This window comes from Rhagoletis zephyria, unplaced genomic scaffold (genome assembly GCF_001687245.7).
Source record: "Rhagoletis zephyria isolate East Lansing unplaced genomic scaffold, Rhagoletis_zephyria_1.1 Rzeph_scaffold_00091, whole genome shotgun sequence".
Classification (NCBI taxonomy): domain Eukaryota; kingdom Metazoa; phylum Arthropoda; class Insecta; order Diptera; family Tephritidae; genus Rhagoletis; species Rhagoletis zephyria.
Window position 1 is genome coordinate 350,602 of NW_016157175.1, and position 18,449 is coordinate 369,050.

Sequence of the window (18,449 nt, forward strand, 5' to 3'; positions counted from 1 at the left end):
GACCTTTAATTTACTGACATTAGGGTGGTACGATAGAGTGATAAGAACTGAAATCTGGTCGGTAAGTACTAGGACGGCGTACTTGAGGTGAATGATCTTTGGAACAAAAAAAAAATTTCTCTTCAAACAAAAGAACATCGATAAATCATACTTTAAGATCCGACAGTTAATGATGAAACAAGCAAAATGGCAACCCCTACTTTCGACACAAGAATGTTTTCCTAATTGCCTTGCAAAAATGACTTTAGACTAATGGGGCGGTTTAATATATAGACATATGTATTTTTATATATGAATAGTAGGGCGGGTAAATTTTTTTGACTATGCGCGTATAGCAAAACGTGTAACCCTTAGTAAATTTGCCGAAGAAACCATGGGTCTAATATCAATTTTGAGTTTGTCTTCGCTAAATTTGCCAAGGATTACACGTAGAATCTATCTGTCTTTATGCGCAAAGTCGGAAAAGTCTCCCATACAAATTGACACTCCCTAATGAATAGATGCAGTTAGTTCGTTAGTGAGATAAAATTGGCAGCCACAGAGCAAGGACACCGCTGATAGATCTTTTGTATCTCCAAGAAGTGTACCTAACTCACAATGCTCAAGATTCTCTAAGATTGCCTAATGAACGTTAAAGATATATTTGGAGTATTCGTGAAACTCTCAATCCAAGGTCAGAAATCCTCATAGAAAGCCATTTGACGTATCATCATCCTCAAAACCGGGCCGACTTATCTGACTCTGTGGCTTCGCAGAATATTATCCGCCGTGTCATCCTTTTCAAGGCATAAAGTGTAAACGGGGTTGTCATGTATGCCAATCACAGTCACATTTGTACCACGAAAAGTGACCAGTTGAATGAAGTCTCTCTCATCTGCTCAATAAAAGTAAATATCTAGTTAGATCTTCTCAGATTGAAGGCAAAATAAGTTTCGCCCCCAGCAGTCCGTCGACCAAAAAAGGAGATGTTAACTTAATTTAAGACTAAATTTGTATACTGATTGAATCTGAGAATTGAGTCCAACATTTAAGAATAGTTCTGATTTAAATATTTGTATAAGTACTGTAAGCTCAATAATTGTAAACGTATGGTTAGGTAACTAGTTGTAAGTCACGATAGTTTTAGTACATAACGAATGCAACCGTGTGAATACGAATAAATACACTCTGGCGGCACTTCAAATAGTAACTGCTACCATTACTGAGAAAACATCCAACGAACGAAGACTTGTTTCTTATAACGTCAGGTGTGGTTAATACCAAAATTAAAAACTTCAAGTTTAATTAAACAAAAGTGTTAAAACAACAACAAAAAATAAGAATAATATAAAATGAGTGGTCAACAAGGCAAGCAGAGTCTGGTTACAGCATTAAAGGCTCTCAAAATTGATTTTCCGCCGACGGCCACGGTTGCGCAGTTGAAGCGTCTGTACAAAGACTGCCGAGGCGAAGATGAGCCTTGGGAGATTGACGCAGGCGATGAGTGTCCGACCAAAACTTGTGGCGCTGATCAGTCTAGANGTACAGACATATTTTTAGGCCAAATATAGTAGATTCTTAGTAGACACGTAAAAAAGCATTAATACAATGTATGTACTTATATTCGAAATTTATCGTTTATGTATTTAAGTTCTTCTCATAAAATACACATATGTATGTTCTACTAATTACATTCACACGTTTTTTAGCATTGTATAGGTAATCACCGAAAATATTTCTAAATATAACTTCTGATTTAATTTCACAATAGTTAACTTGGCACGTGGGTGCCACCTTGTCTTGTGCACATGAATTGGCTGCCATCTGGAAACACGCAAAGTTTAATGGAGATTTATCATGAGACCATACCATCACACATGCATACATACATACATATGTACATAAGTAAATACTGTCTGCTAGTCATAGCCAGCTTTGAAACTCTCCTCTCTGAAAAACATGAAGTAAATACTAACTCTTATACATTCACTATACATTCATATACAAAAGTACATATGTATGTATGTGCATTTTAGTTAACGGAAAAGTATTTTCAGAGAGTTTTTCTCATAGAAAATCAGTGCAAACACGAGGCTATTACCACACATTTTTAATAGACTATATGTATACGCATCCTGTTTATTTCATACACATGAATGTATGAACATTAGGGATGGTAAATTTTTTTTTTTAAATATAACCGACATTCTGAACAAGAAAAGTCCATGGAAACATAGCTCGAAAATAGATTTCAATCCTCCCTATTTTTTATTTTAGTTATTAATCCCTACCCAATTTTTTTTTTCGTTTTTGGTTAAATTCTTTGGAAGAAAATGTATGTATGTGGGTTTTGGGTACTATAAATTAATTTCTAATGATTATTTTACTCAAATCCACCGCTAGAGAGCATGACATGGCAAAGTTTATCAATTTGATTATTTTTAATGGAAAAACATCAATGTTCCCTACCTATCCCTAAAAAATTTTAGCAATTATTTTATTTCAAGTTATTAGAAAGACATAAAAGTATTTGGCAATAAAAAATAATAAAAAAAGTACTTGATCAGTAGAATGTTCCAGAAAGAATTCTAAATCATACAATGCAGTGTTTTATACATGGATAAATCACTACAATTTTATTAATCGAAGAGAACGAAATACAAAATCAAGAAAAATCAATTAAGAATTTGCTTTTATTTAATATTTAAAATAAGTAAGTGCGGTGTTATGCTTTTAGTTTAAATTTAAGTGTTTTGTAGATTTTATTTTTTTTTAAATAATAGCTTTCAAGTTTCCTATGGATGGATGGATAGGCGCATATACTAGACATATATTAGGGCGGGTAAATTTTTGTGGGACATTTTCTGGACTATGCGCGTATAGCACAGAAGAAAATTTGCCGATGAAACCTGGGTCTAAAATCAATTTCGAGTTATGCTTCCAGGGACTTATTTGTTCCAGAGAAACCAGTAGAATACGTTGGTCGCCGAAAGAAAGTAGAAAAAAATTATAATCACTCATTTGGGAAAATTTATTTTGAGCTTGTGATTAGCTTAGATCAGATTGCTTCGAATGGATTCGGTACGTTTGAGTTACTTCTAAACTATTGTATTTTCTCTAGACAAACTAAAAATCTGTAACGAGTTGCTGCTTGCAGGGTAGCAGAAGTAGAATTAATCGATTTTCTTGAATTTTTTTCAAAATTTTTAAATTAATGAAAAACTCAATGCACAAAATAGATCTCATTGTTAACCCATTATTGGACTAGGCTTAATAGTAGTGGAATGAGTGAAAGTTTTTCGGAAAAATTTTTCAAGAAAATCGATCATCCAGATTTTTCCTGTATTAAAAATTTGAAAATTTTTAGAAATACGGGTTTGAAAATTTTTTTTTCGATATTGTATTCCAAGAGTTTTTTAGGAAAATTGAAAAAAAATGTTCCCAATCGGCCCATTCTCTGTTTTGAAAATGTTTTGTTCCGAAATGACTTTGAAAGTGAAAAATTAAAAAAATGGTACCATTTTTCGCAAAGTAATGGTGTTTGATATCAGATCTTTTTTTTCAAAAATCGATATTTCGGAAATACATATTTCAACGTTTAAAACGTTCTTGCCTGCTAGGGAAGAATAGCAATAGCGGTCGTCTTAAGGCAAACATTAAAATGGTTGTTTATTTCCACTACAAGAAAGGAATTCGTATGCATGGCTGAAGTTTAATTTCCCAAAAGTAATCTCAGAATTACAGAAGACAACATATGTATTCATATATTTCAATATTAACATTAGCTCTGTTTTGAAATAATCCATCATCTCCCAGCTGATATCAATCAAAAGAGAAACGAGCATACTGGCGCTGGTCACCAAAAACTCAGCCAACTACGAGTATAAATGGTTAGCATTTATGGTTATTGAACTGTGTTGAGACCATACATACATACATACATTTTTTCAGATATGTTCTATGCATATACATAAATACATATGCATGCAAGTACAGAAGTACATTTGTACATAAAGAGTAAAAATTAATTTGTACATATTTATCTTTACATCAGCATTGGTGCAATAAAAACAGCCACAAACATTTGCACGCCCATGAGCAACAACAAAGAGCAAAATACCTAAAGCAAATAACAACAGAACCACAAAAGCGTTAAGGCAAACGAAAGCGAACACACAGCGGCAGAAATAACAACAACCAGAGCAGCAGCAGCAGCAGCAGCAGCAAAACACTGACAGCTGTAAAGGAGGGACTCGTAATTTAAACGCAATGGCATTCTTGTTAGTTAGTGATGATGATCGTGTGTCGCTCGCCCATGGTGAGTGTGGTGTGTGTGAGGTGTAGAATTGGTGGCCTTTGGTGAGTAAGCGAATTCCTTGTATGCATGAGTGATTTACATACCAACATGCGAAAGCATACTAGAGCATACCCTGCAGAAAAAATTATGAATTGATAAAAAATAACCAGCTTGTAGTTAGATTTTTTGTGGGATTTCTATAAAACTAGTGAACCCGCATGGCGTTAAAACGCCCAAAAATTAATTTCAAAAACTTAAAAAATATTCCAAACGCTAGTTACGAGTTATAAGAACTCGGATCTTCAGTGAAGAGCAGTCTGGCTTAGTGCAAGTTTTTAATTTCACCAAATTTCAAATGATCTTACACCGATGAAAAAAGTTCCTAATTAAAAAACACACATGATACACATGTATTTCAATAAACTGATGAACTAATTTGAATTTAATTGTTCGAGCAAATGGCAATCCTTCTAAATAATGAATAATTTGGATGTATCTTTTTAAACACGTGGCAACCCTCTTCAAACATTCCAAACGATCAAACTAAAGATTTCGTCACATTCTTTCGTTTGACTACGGTATTTTTATATTCCATTTACTTCTTGTATTACTTAATTGAGTTAGACCTTTCAAACAGGTGGCAGCCCTCTTCAAAAGTATTTTCAAGCTTAATTCTTGTTAACTCTCCTTCGCCGACATTGCGATACATATTTTAATTAAGTGATGAATTTGTGGAACTTGATTTTTTAAACATGTGGCAACCCCGATAAGTACAGTAAAAGTTTTTCAAAGCCCCCTCGATTGATACCTATATTTTAATAATACATTAAACTTATTAAATAATTTGAATTTAACTTTTTAAGCAGGTGGCAACCCTTTTCCAACACCTTAAAAGAATTCTTTGCATTCAAGCTAAAGATTTCTTAACACTCCTTCGTTTGACGCCCATATTTTGATGTTTCATATAACTTTTGTATAAGTAAACTAAATTCGGCATTTCAAGCAGGTGGCAACTCTCTTCAAAATATTTTCAAACTACTCTTTTCTGAAAACCCTTTTGTTTGGTACCCATATGGTAATACGCATTTTTCTTACCTAATATGACTTTTTAAACAGGTGGCAACCCTCCTTAGTTCAGCTAAGAAACGAAGCTTTTCAAAACCATTTCGGTTGATACCCATTTTGTAATAATTAATTTTTTTTTATTAATCTGAATAGAATAAAAGGTGGCAACTCTTTTTAAAATAGTAAAACCTTATCGCACATACGGTGCAGATCTTTTATCCTGAACAAAAAATGCCTTCGCGTATTATATATATACAGATAGGTATATAACTTGTAGTTAGCTACAAAAAGATAACTTAAAACTAGCTGAAAAGTAATGCAGGAGTAATGCTGACGTAAGCGGGAGATTGTTTTCTTTAAACAGGTTTCTATTTAAATGTCTTCATACAAATTTTCTTTGAATATATCTTCTTTTTGCACTACAAAAATACTTTTTTCGAATTGAGGGCAAATAAAAGGAAGATCAAAATTTTATATAATCATTTTGAAGTTGTCTTACGGAATTCGAATATGAGATGACCTACAGCAGAATATGTTATTATGAAATATAATAAAATAAAGTATATAAATAAAAAAGTAAAAAAAAAATAATACTTTGTTGTTCTTATTGATATTTTATGTCCAAAAGTATCTAGTTCCAAGTTAGTTGAGTATTTCGCGGCCATCGCCATAGGAATATAGTTAGCTTTCCTCAAAGTAAATATACAGATAATAGTGACCTTTAGTTCGCTCCTAATCAACTTCAAGTTAACTTATAGTTACGATACATTTCCCGCAGGGTATTTATGGTTAATGTAAACATACATATTTGTTCAGCTGGTGAAATGAGCAAAGCAAAAAATGCAGAGAATATACATATATGTATATGTGCATATGCAAATGCAAATGTATGTATATCCACACAACCGAAAACTATCAATAAAAACAAATGAAAACTCTTGCATTTACATATAAGCGCATACATTTAGCATGAAAACACAGCGTTGCAGCACGACTAGCAATCCCAAAATGTACATAAGCGCAACATAAATAACGCGAACGAACAATCGAAATGTTTAAAACAAAAAAAAAAAAAAACACTAAAATAAAACTTCCCCCAACTTGGCTAGGAGTGGCGCCAGTGAATACTTTAAACCAGTTGAAATGTTCGTAAATACACTATTTTCAAGCGTGCATACATACATATGCTTGCATAATATATGAGGAGGTGTTATGCACAAAACGGAGCACATTGGTATAATTCGCTAAAGTGCAGACGAAGGACATACATAAAAGTTCCTTCGCTGGTGCTGTGTGTTTAAGAGTCGTACATTAAGAATGCATTATGGTTACAAAAAAACGATAGTCAGCACTCAAGCGGAAGGCAATGTTGCGAGGTTACGTATACGCCACCGCACAATCAAGTTTAATACCAGCTATGCACCTACAATGACCCAAACAAATGACAAAGTGTAGTTGTTTTTTAAATATTCGTAATATATTTTTTTGATATAAAAATATCGTCTACGCTTTAATCAAAACCGTGTAAAGCACAGTTCCAAACTTTATACAGAATTTAGCAAAATTTAACAAATTTTCATCAAAATCTTAACTTTTTATTCTGCAGTTTTATAGCCCATATAATGGATAATTTTTTAAAGGCTACTCTTTCGGGTTTTTTATATAACAAACGCAATTACTAAAAACTAAAAAAAAAAAAAAACTAAAAAACTTAGCTCGAAAACCATTACGAATATTTGAAGAAAATCCACACTAGGTCATTTGTTTGAGTCACTGTATGTATGTCCTTACATATTTGTATTTTCATGACATTCTTTACCTTATTTATTAGCAATTGTTTCAATTACAAAGTGTTTGTGATCGGAAGATAAGAATAATTTGTAAAAGTACTAATTAACTACGTAGCTTTATACTGATATCACTAATACTTTCCTCTATGCTTTAATACAAAAAGCAAATATATTCTAGTGTACACAGGAAACAAGGTGGTAACCTTAGGTGGCTTCCTAGACACATAGGAGGCTCCCGATTATACAAAATACTCTCTATAAGAGGATTGCGTCCGGCGCAAATGGGTTGACGTTAGCACATGCCAATAATACCATAGAAAAGTGCCAAATGGAGCAGAAATAAAATAGGTATGTGTACCAAGTACTGTGCAAATTTTGATGTCTGAGTACGGCTTTGCCCAACATTAGCAGATTCAGTTACTAAACTATGTACGTAAATAAATAGGTTAGGCTAGAAATTAAACATTGATTAAGTTTAATTTTATTTTGTTGAACGACTTTTTCGTAACCACTTCCGCAATAGTTCAGAAAAATTTCTCGAAAGGACCTCGCACAACACTTGAATCGCTCCTGAAATGGCCCCTTACTAGTCCCAAAATGATCACAAACCAATTCCAAAACGCTCCTAAAATAGTCATGACATATCCCGAAATGGTCCTGAATCAGTCCCGAAATATTCCTCAAGTACTCCTACACTAGGACCAAAATGATCCCAAGCTAGTTTCGAAATAGTCCAGAACTTGTCCCAAAATTGCCCTCAAATAGTCGCGAAATAAAGTTCAAGTACTAACAAATTTTTTTAGTAAAAAAATTAATTAATTTATTTATTTTACTTAGGCGAGCCAGGATATTGACCAAGAAATTCCAAATTCCATACAGATTTTTGATTTGATTTTGATTAATGAACCTTATTTTTGCTTTAACCAATCAAAATTCTAAAAAAAAGGGGATTTTCGGCCCACGCTAATGAGCAGGTATACTGCAGCAGATGGCTTTCTTCCATCCAGGAAATATATGTACATACAAACAGGTGTTCTGGTCCCTCCTCTACATAAATAAATAGCAGTCTAATCTTCTCTAATGCTGCAGACTCTCGGGTCCACCAATTTGGGGTATATGAGCGAGATAATTTTTATATTTGGAGAGTAAGCTGATACAGTTCTAGTTCAAGGGCAGGGGGAATTCCTGTATGAAGATTTTTTTTTTTAGTCGAAATTGTGGAATTGAAAGCTTATCCGTGGCTGCTGCTGCTTGAAGAGTCCATTCTAAAGATAAATTACTCCAAGGCCGTAATTTATCCAGCGACGAACAGACCACGGGCGGACGATCTTGCTGTAGAGGCACAATAGTTAGAGTAATCAAGCCTTATTCCTCCAAGGGTGAACGAACCAAGGTTTGGATTTTTCCTTTTTCTAAATGGTCGAAACAGCTTTTTACACAACAGTGCTGCCGACATCTAATTGTGAGCAATCTCTTATGGCTCTGATGGTCACACCAATGTTGATTGGCGTTGAGAAAGCACATCGTCGATCCAACCAACCGTGGTAGAATGGTCTATGCCTCTTTGCATCACTGCCCTCGAAATAGAATCATAGGCAGCGAAAGACGCCATAAAGTTCAAAAAGACGCACAGATATCTCCTTGGTTTCGAAAATGGCTTCGAATCTACTAATGGAATATGGGTAGGTCAAAAAGTCTCTCTGAAGTTAGAGAATGCGGAAAGTTTTGCTTATATTTATAGTTAACGAGGAGTCCGCCTGATGTGACATTTTTGGGCCTGTTGAAAAACTTGCTCATCCGCTCCACCAGAGAACGTAATGTTTCATCAAAATGATTAATGAATAAAATATAGAAATCATAATATTCTGATGTTTCAATGATCTAAAGATACAATTTTTTTCTAATAAAAAAATTGATACAAAAAAAATATATATATATAAAGGACGTTTATTTTCTGTTCTTGGCTTGAGCTCTTACTCACTTATTGCCGTGCATTGTAAAATAAAATGAAAGAAATAGTTCAACCGTACCGCAATCAATCAAACCAAACTACATGTGCGCCAATTATGGAACGATTAATGAATTATGGCTTACTAATTGCAATTAATTTTACATAATGGCTTTGTATTTAAGTGAACAATAAAAATTAATGGCAGGTATTTATTAATTAAGAGTTGGTTATTCATCACTTAGCCATCGAAAAGGAACTTTTGTAGATGTACATACCTACATACATACATATGTACATATGTAGATACATATTCAATTATTTTATTAACAGCAATACACAGGACAATTTGGGAGGGCGACCGCTTGTAGATTTTTTTTTTTTTTTTTTTAATGAAACTTGTTTAGCGGTGTACAGTGGTCTGAGAGTAGCAGAATGTCCAAGTTTCGAAATAGCGAACTAAGTGGTTGGCTCGACTTTGGTAATTGAAAGATCGGTTGAACTCAACTCAGAACTCATTATTTTTATTTTTACGTTGAATTTTGAATATTTTGCGGACCAGAATGCATCTCCACGTGATTGATATTTCTTAGTAACCCACTGACTGATAGTAACCCTGCAAAAATTTCAGGACCAGGTGGTCCACTGCGTCGTCATTTTAAAGTATGAGCAAAAGGTCCAGGTTCCATACTAGAACTTGTTATGCTGACCTGGACCACTACAAACGTAAAAAAACTGATAAATGTGTTGAACACCCCAACTCTTCGTGGCCGATCGGCAATATGATTCGGTTGCCGAATGTGCCATGGTCCAAAAGGAGTAGTTGTCTAGGTGGTCCCATGTTATGCAGCGTTGGACCAAAAGTGGTCCCATGTTATGCGGCGTTGGACCAGAGGTGGTCAGTGTTAGTGTAACCATATTTTCGCCATATATTTGGACAATTTTGGTTACTAGTGTTGGTTACAAGGTAGTGTGGTGCTGTACTAGTCTTAACCTAGCCCCACTTTTTGCAGAGAATTAACTGCAGCATTGTTACGGTTTACGTTGCTATGCGGAAAGTTCAATCAGTTAAGGTCTTACTGATCCACATATGTAGCAGTAGTTTTTGGAGAGGCGTCCTAATACATACATACATACGTACAATTTATAGATGACATCATTATCGATATTATTATAGATAACATGGTGGCAATGACAATGTAAACTTTACATTGTAAACATACACGCTCAAACATACATACATATAAGCAAAGTATACAATAAGTAAACTTCTTAATTCTAATATAAATGTGTAAGCGTTAAATTGTGATATATAAGCGCGTGTATGCACATATGTATGTATCTATGTTAACAGGTCTTAAGTTATAAGCATGTAAGCAAGTAGCTTATGATATCGTAAAAGTGCTGTTTTTATGGGAGACTTATGAAAAGTTTTTGTTTGTTTTTGTAACGTTATTCTTATCCAACAGGTAGACAGGTTATTGAGTTGTTGTATAAAATATTGCAGTAGTAGATATACTATGTATGTATGTATGTATACATATGCCACTATTTCCCAGCAGCGAAAATGGTCACTGGCGACATCGTCACTAATGGAGATTTGGTGGCATCGTCGCTCTAGCTGTGAATCCTAAGCGACATATAGCTGACAATGACACTGGTGAGAATGTAATGCAGGTGTACTCCTATCTAAGACGTATAACAGACAATGTCTTGCAGCGGTCACTTATAAAAATTTCATTGCCGGACCAAACGGAGCCCAAAGTCATTGAAGACTTGATATGGCCATACAAGACACTTAAGTGACTAATTCATGACATTCGCTACGGGGTTAGGTATAGGTTGTTTATAAATACTTTTGCATATATTTTACACATTTCCACTCACACAAACATACTACATATGTAATAAATGTACCGGCATGTAGCTAAGGTATATACATACATATACATATACATATATGCATAAATATCTCCTTGTGCTTGTGTTACGATGAGCTTCCATGTTAGCAAATACTTAGTCCTTTTTGACTGATTGAACACTTGATGGTATGATTAATTTACGAGCGTTTGCACAGCAGTGAACAAATGTGCTACATATGTATGTATGAGTACACTAGGATGGTCCTTAAAAAAATAAAATGAACGATTTTTTCAGTCTCGACTTCCTCAATCCGTAATACCACGGTCGCAGATATCACAAATAAATTTTGGTCCGATTGGAGTCGGTTAAGGCGTGTCGCAAAGGAGTCAAAGGCCAGATGCCTCTATGGAGACTTAAAAATTTTAAAAATATTTTTTTCATTTAAGACCCATAATCGATACTACTAAAGTCGGAGATATCAATTATAAATGTTGGTCCCGATTGGAATCGGTTAAGACGTCTTCTAGGGTAATCTGAATATTGATCCATGTGCGCCACGCCTTAATCGACTCCAATCGGGGCCAAAATTTATACGTAATATCATCGATTATAGTAGCATCGACGTAGCGGTTGAGAGGCTTAGGAAATCTGTTATAAAAATTTGCTTCCAACATTTAAGGACCGCCCTGGAATATACCATATGCATACCGCGGTGAAAATAAAAGCAAGCTTGCATTATTTGTATTCAAATATACTCAGTAGAGATATCATTAAACGTAATTGCAAATGCTCCCTCCCCATTCTGGTGCCAACTATTCACAATTGAAAAGCGCTTATAAATAATAGTTTTATTTATGGAATGGTAGTTTGAAAAAGCCAGGTTCCAATTAGCAAATCCCGTGCTGTCAGTAAAAAAAAAATATAAGAAATTTATTAAAATTGTGTAGTGGTAATGGTTAGGTGATTGGCAGTGCGGGATACCATTCTGCAGGTCCTCGCGTCCGACCAACATGAAAAATTAACAAAATAAAAATAAAATAAATAAAAAATTTATTTCTAATACCGGTCCCCAACGGCAGGCAATGGTAAACCTCCGTGTGTATTTCTGCCACAGCTTCTCATAGCAATAGAATTGCCTGCCGAGAGGCACCACGAACCAGAGATCGCGCCCATATCCCACGGAGTGTTAGTACACACCTCTAACCAATCAGCACAGCAGTCGCTAAGGCAATGTGCATAACCAGAATTATGCATTATGGGAATTATTGTGGTAAAATCATTAAATCTATATAAATTTATTTCTAAATATTTATTAAAACTGTAGACACTAATTTTTGTCTTGCTTGCAAATTATCACAAATAATTCTACGATTGCTTAAATTGTTTTTAAATACATATACATATATATATATTTCCACATGTATGTGTGTATATGTGAAAACTCTGCATTACCACAAGCATAACCAATCTGTGAGAAGTGCATAAAAATTCTAAGCTTCTACGACTTACATACGTTAATATTTTCTGAATATTTCTGAATTAAATCAGTGGCTTTTTGGAGCGTATGAGCAACGCCAGGCATACAAACAAACTGAGTATACAATATTTCTGTGTTAGAAATGCAAATGAAAAAGGAATATTTGCGTATGGATACTTGTAAATTTAAGATAACCACTAGCAAGTGGTAAACCAAAGCTCACAGGAAGATATGAATTAAACTTTTGTACATACATATGCATATTTGTAAATAGAAATATACATATGAATATACATATATTAGTGTGGTCCAAAAATACAAAAAAAAATCAACTTGTTTGATATTTCCTGCTGCCAACCCCCAGAACTGAAGAATATCAAAAATAAAGAGACACGTATTTTTTTTTTTTTTAATTATAAATTCAGTTAATATTTACCCGTGCCGCCGGCCTTGGATTTTCCCCATGTACTTTATATAGGAAAAATAAATTTTTTCGTAGAATTGCTATAAAATCGTTAACACTGAATTTTTTTTTTTGATAGAATAAGACTGTTTCACTTCAGAAGTCTTCAAAAAATAACACTATGATGCTTACTTTTAACTAAAAAATTTTACTAAGTGTGTTTTAATAACCGATAATCCAATCCGTTATAAAATATAAATTAGTTATTTTATGTTTTCATTTTTTTCTTTCATTTTACTCGATTATTTCTATAAGCATATGGTAAAAATTTTTCAAAATAGGGTTGCCGGATATTTGAGAATTTGAAATTATTTAAAGCTCAATAAAATAATTAAGTTTCTTCTTCAAACCTAAAAGCGTTTGAAGAGATTTAAAAACATTTTTGTACGGGGTTGCCATCTTGGAAGTGGAATGCAAAAAATAATAATAAACACATCAATTGAGCAGTTCGTGCGTGATGTGGTTATGAAAACATAAAATAACAAATTTTTGTATATAACAGATAAGATAACAGAAAATTTCTTGGACCACCCTAATGTATATATTACAAATATAAGTATGAAATGCATGTTCTAAACTGTTAAACATACTCATACATATATTTGTTCTTTGTTTTAAACCAGGAATTTATCTACTCACTTTCACTCATCTCCACTTAGATAGAGTTTTATATGCGTATGTATGCATTTAGATATAGTAAGTAAATGCTCTACACCTACATGCACTTATTCGTTTATGGAAATTCATATTTATTTTATGGATTTAAGTGTATTAAAAACTAAAAGCTCCACTCCTTTAAAAAGTACTTACTTAATTCAAATGTTTTATCGCTAAATTTATAGCTTTGTTGTTTTAGAGTAGTAATAAGTATGTATATGAAATCCTTTATCTGCTGCAAAAGATAACAATGTACATACATACATACATATTTATACACAATTAGCTTCTGAATGCATAAGTAAAGGCGCAAGAGGTAATAATTTTTCGTGTGATTTCTAGAAACATAAAAGATCTATTACCGCTGCGTTTGTTATAGATAGAGACAAATGCGGCATTCATCTTGCTCTTACATTTTTGCTCTTTGATATCAAGGGCTTATATCGATGGTTCTCTTCAAAATATTTTCAAACTTATGTAAACATTTTAAAATCTCTTTCATCTGACACTCAAACTGTAAAACATATCTCAATTACCTAATTGCATTAATTTAAACTCAATTGGATTTTTAAACAAGTGGCAACCCTCCTACATGTAGTTAAGACGTAAAACCTTTTCAAGAACTTTTCGAGTGATACTCATACATATTGTAATAATTAAGTTAACTTATTAAATAATTTGAATTTCTTTTCGAAAAAATGTACACTAAGGACATCTAATAAAAAGGTAGCAACTCTGTTCAAAAGACATTACCTTAATATATGCAATAGGTTTAAGACTCTTCAGTTTGATGTGAGATACTTTCCTACTTTGAAGATGAAAGCCACATTTGGCTCTAGTAATTGTTGTAATTGAATCGCGAAGCAAAGATCGGGTCAAGGCTTGCGACCTTGTGATACCCATCCGCTAATATGTCTCAAAGCAGCACAGAGCGTTAACAAAACAGCAATACAAACAAAGGTGGACAACAAAGTATACTAAAGTAAAGAGTAGGTGCATAGGTGCCAACTGCAGGTGGGAACTTGTATGTTGTTAGTAGCAAATAAACTCAACAACAACAAAAAAAAAAACACATCACAACAGACCATGAAGAATGATGGTAAACAAGTGTCAAGGGTGTCATCAAAAGGCTCAGCAGCTGTTACTTTTGTTAATATTTTTGCTCTTGGTGGTTTTCATGCGCGCCCAACGACTCATGGCTACGGTGACCATATTAATCAACGTAAAATAAAGGATATTTTTTTTTTCAAAATGATTTGGGAATACCTACATACAACTTGTATGATAAAAGTACCTTACCCATATCGTAATTTAAATCAAATATTTACCAGTTAATTATCTTATTTAATTGTAAAAGTTCCCCTGCTGTAGCGAAAAATTAAGCCAAATCCTTTTCAAGGACTTCACCATCCTTTGCTACCAAAATGCGTTTACCATAATTCATACTGCACGGCGAAGCCAGCACACTGTGGTTCAAAATTGGAATTTAATGTTCATAATGCACCGGAGTCTTCATTTTTCAACCAATTTTTACTAAAAAACAAAAAAAAAATATTTATTTTGGTGAACATTTTTTTATAACATTTAAAATTTTTTTTTTTTGTTTTTTTTTTTCTTGTTTTGGGAGAACCATACAATTGTTTTCAACTAGTTTTTGTTATGCAACATTTATTAACTGGAACATTTTCTTCAAAATTGCTACTTTTTCTGCATTCCGCACTAAAAAAATTTAATATAATCAAATAAAAGTTCAGAAATCAGGCTCAACTGGTCTCTTGCAAACATTGTAAGCTTTCATAAAAAGAATAAAAATTAATCAAGTTAAGTGAAAAATGAAGGCTAAAAAAGGCGTCCTTTATTTTGAAACAAAAATATAAAGGACAGGTGGTTAAAATAAAGGAATGTCATTTAAAATAAAGGACGGATGGTCACCATACTCATGGCTATTGTTGTGCTTTACGCTATTACGTTTTGGCCCATTGATATTCTTGTGGGTTTTGCTGAAAATACACAGTGACAAATGCTGAGTGGCTTTTTATGTAATCACTCTTGTTTGTCCATTGTGGGCAGTATTGTTACTTGTTACTTGTATTTATGTACGAGTATTATGTTCATTTACAATGTTGCCTTTTGTGACGCGCTTGCTGTTGTAGTCTATATACTATATATGTTTTTCTTCACTTTCATCAGTACATTTTTATTTTTTTCTAGTTCATTTTTCTTTCTTCTGCGAGTATAAAAGTACATAATAAATTCTTTTGCTGTCCTCAATACTACAACAGCCACTCTAAACTAGCACAGCCGCCCTAGGAGCGGTTGTGCGGTTGGGTGGCAAACAAAAAAATCTTTTGTTGCCACTTTGCCGAATTGGTATAGATTTTTTTTTTATTTATTTTTTTTTTGATTCTCCGAAAGTACAAACAACTGAAAAATATCAACGAAAACATCAAAGCAATAACTGCGTTACCACAATGTGCATTGTTGCATGAAAAAGTAATTAATTCAATAACTGACAATGTGAAGAGCTCTTCGATTGAGAGCTTTTTGGCTATTGTAGTGATTTATGCAACTATTTCATTCTCTACGTTTTTTTATCCTTTGAGTGTTTGCGAGGAACATAGTTGATGTTTTTTTTAAGTTTGAACATCTAACGATCGACGGTTTTGATTTACATGTAAATGTATTACATTAGACCCCTGAGTCTAAAGTATTTTGTCAACGCAAATTCGATTTCTTTTTTGCTGACACCCAGGGCTTTCAATTCTAAGTTTTTCGTCATATCTTCGTCATTTAGAGTCGCATTCAAATATTGATAAATCGATGTTGTTTCTTCGGTGAGAATTTTTTTTGTCATCTCTTGGAAATTCAGTAGTTAAGTGGTACGGTGAGCCCTAAGAGTTTTCATATTCCAAAATGATATCACTTTTCCTTTCCGGGATGCTCTCTGGTGAAGTTTATTAGGGATCGTTTAGCTACCTTTTTTATGCTTTTTTGCAGTGTTGACAGGTCGAGAATACATAACCCACAAGAAAGATATTGTAGATATGTGAGTGAATGCCTCACAGTCACTAAGTAGAATCACGAGGCCCAGGTCATCGCGGTAAATATTCATCCATCTGAGCATTCTAATGCTGCGGCCCTAGGACTTCTCTGCGAGACGTTTGCTTACTATTAGTTCTTTCGTGGCTCATCATATCGACGTGCTTCTTTCATGAGAATTTGGCTCCAACAGTGATACCCAAGTATCGCATGAACGTTATGGATCTTTTTCTTGTGAATGTGATGATGGTTGTTCTGGTTGGGTTTATGCTGAGACCTATGTACATCTACACAACATTTCTTCGTTATCCTTAGCGTCCTTTGTATTGTGTCACAAAGGTTGTTCAGTTGTTGTTGTAATAGACCCTGAGCGGTTAAAACTCGAGGTCGTCCCAAAATTGTACTGATGTAGTCCTGACGTAGTTCTGAAAAAGTCATGAACTTGTCCCGAAATGATCTCCAAAAAATCTTGATACGGTCCCGAAATGCTCCTTTAATAGTCTTAAAATGATCGCGAACTAGTCTCGAAACGTTTCTGAAATAGTCCTGCACCAGACCCCAAATGTTCCAAAAATAGTCCTGAACTAAACTGTAAATGGTCCTGAATCAGTACCGAAATGATCCTGAACCTGGTCCTTTATTAGTCTCAAGATTGTTCCGAAACAGTCCATTAATGTTTCTAAAATAGTTCCAAACTAGTCCCGAAATGTTTCCTAAATAGGACATATTTAGTCTCTGTATGGGCCAGAACTAGTTCCAAAATGGTCCTCAAATAGTAGTCTAGACGGTTTCGAACTATTCCCGAAATGGTCCCGAAATGGTCTTGAAATAGTCCCGAAATAGTCGTGAACTATCGCGAAGTGGTCCTGAAAAAAAAATTTGCTGAAATAGTCCAGAACTAGACCAGACCTACCTTCAAAATGGATCTTAACTAGTCGTGTACTAGTTCCTAAATTGTCCTGAACAGGTCGCAAATTGATCCCATACTAGTAACGAATTGGTCTAAAACTAGCCCTGAACTAATTCTAAGCAGCTAAGAATTACCATTAATTTTTGACAATTTTGTTTCCCGCAGTCTCTTCCATACAAAAAAATGTCTCGAAAATACTTTCTATGGAATAAATGCAAAACACCTTCAACAAAAAAAATCTCAAAAATCAATGCGATTTTTTACTAACTCCGAACTTGCTTTTTTTTTATACCAGAATTTAATGGGCTACAAAACTGCATACTCAAGAAACTTTGAAAAAAACTTGATTAGAAGTTGAAAAGAAGAAGAAGCAGTTACAACTTTTCTGCTGCGTGAACGCAAATTTACAGAGGTTTACACATCAAAAAGGAGCTCCGGCCAGCGAAGTATGCCACCTCCATGCACTCACTCACAAAGCGTACTCGCAATGGATAACTAACCGAGTGGAAAAATGGCATTTTTATTCACACCAATTTAAATCGCTTCAAACTTTTAGTTTAGTTTTGAAAATTCTTTTTGAAATTCTAATTACAATTTTATTAACTTTTACTACTTCACGAAAAAGTAGTCGTCTTTACGGCACCAAAATCAGAAGAAGATATCATCTCAACTATGACTAAAGCAAATACTAATTTAACCGATCAAACTTTTAGGAATATACTTACACTTACACTTTAAATGAAAATGCAAAAGAATCATAGAATTTATTCAGTTTCCTTTTTCCTTCTATGCTTTTCCACATTTTCCGCTGCAATGCGCACAAATCTCTTTTCATGCTGAAATTCAAAATTCAAATTCAAAGCTCAACTCTTTTTCTTCCTGCTTCCTGACGCGTCAACTTAACAGCCAAGTGTCATTCTTAAGAAACACTTCAATTAACTATTTAAATAATGCAAAGAAC

At 33.9% G+C, this 18,449-nt stretch overlaps 1 protein-coding gene across 13 annotated transcripts in view; it reads right to left on the bottom strand.

Moving 5' to 3' along the window:
• smog (G-protein coupled receptor 158 smog) overlaps positions 1-18,449 on the bottom strand; it is a 119,951-nt gene that overhangs the window by 21,418 nt on the left and 80,084 nt on the right. The gene's annotated exons all lie outside the window — the stretch shown is intronic.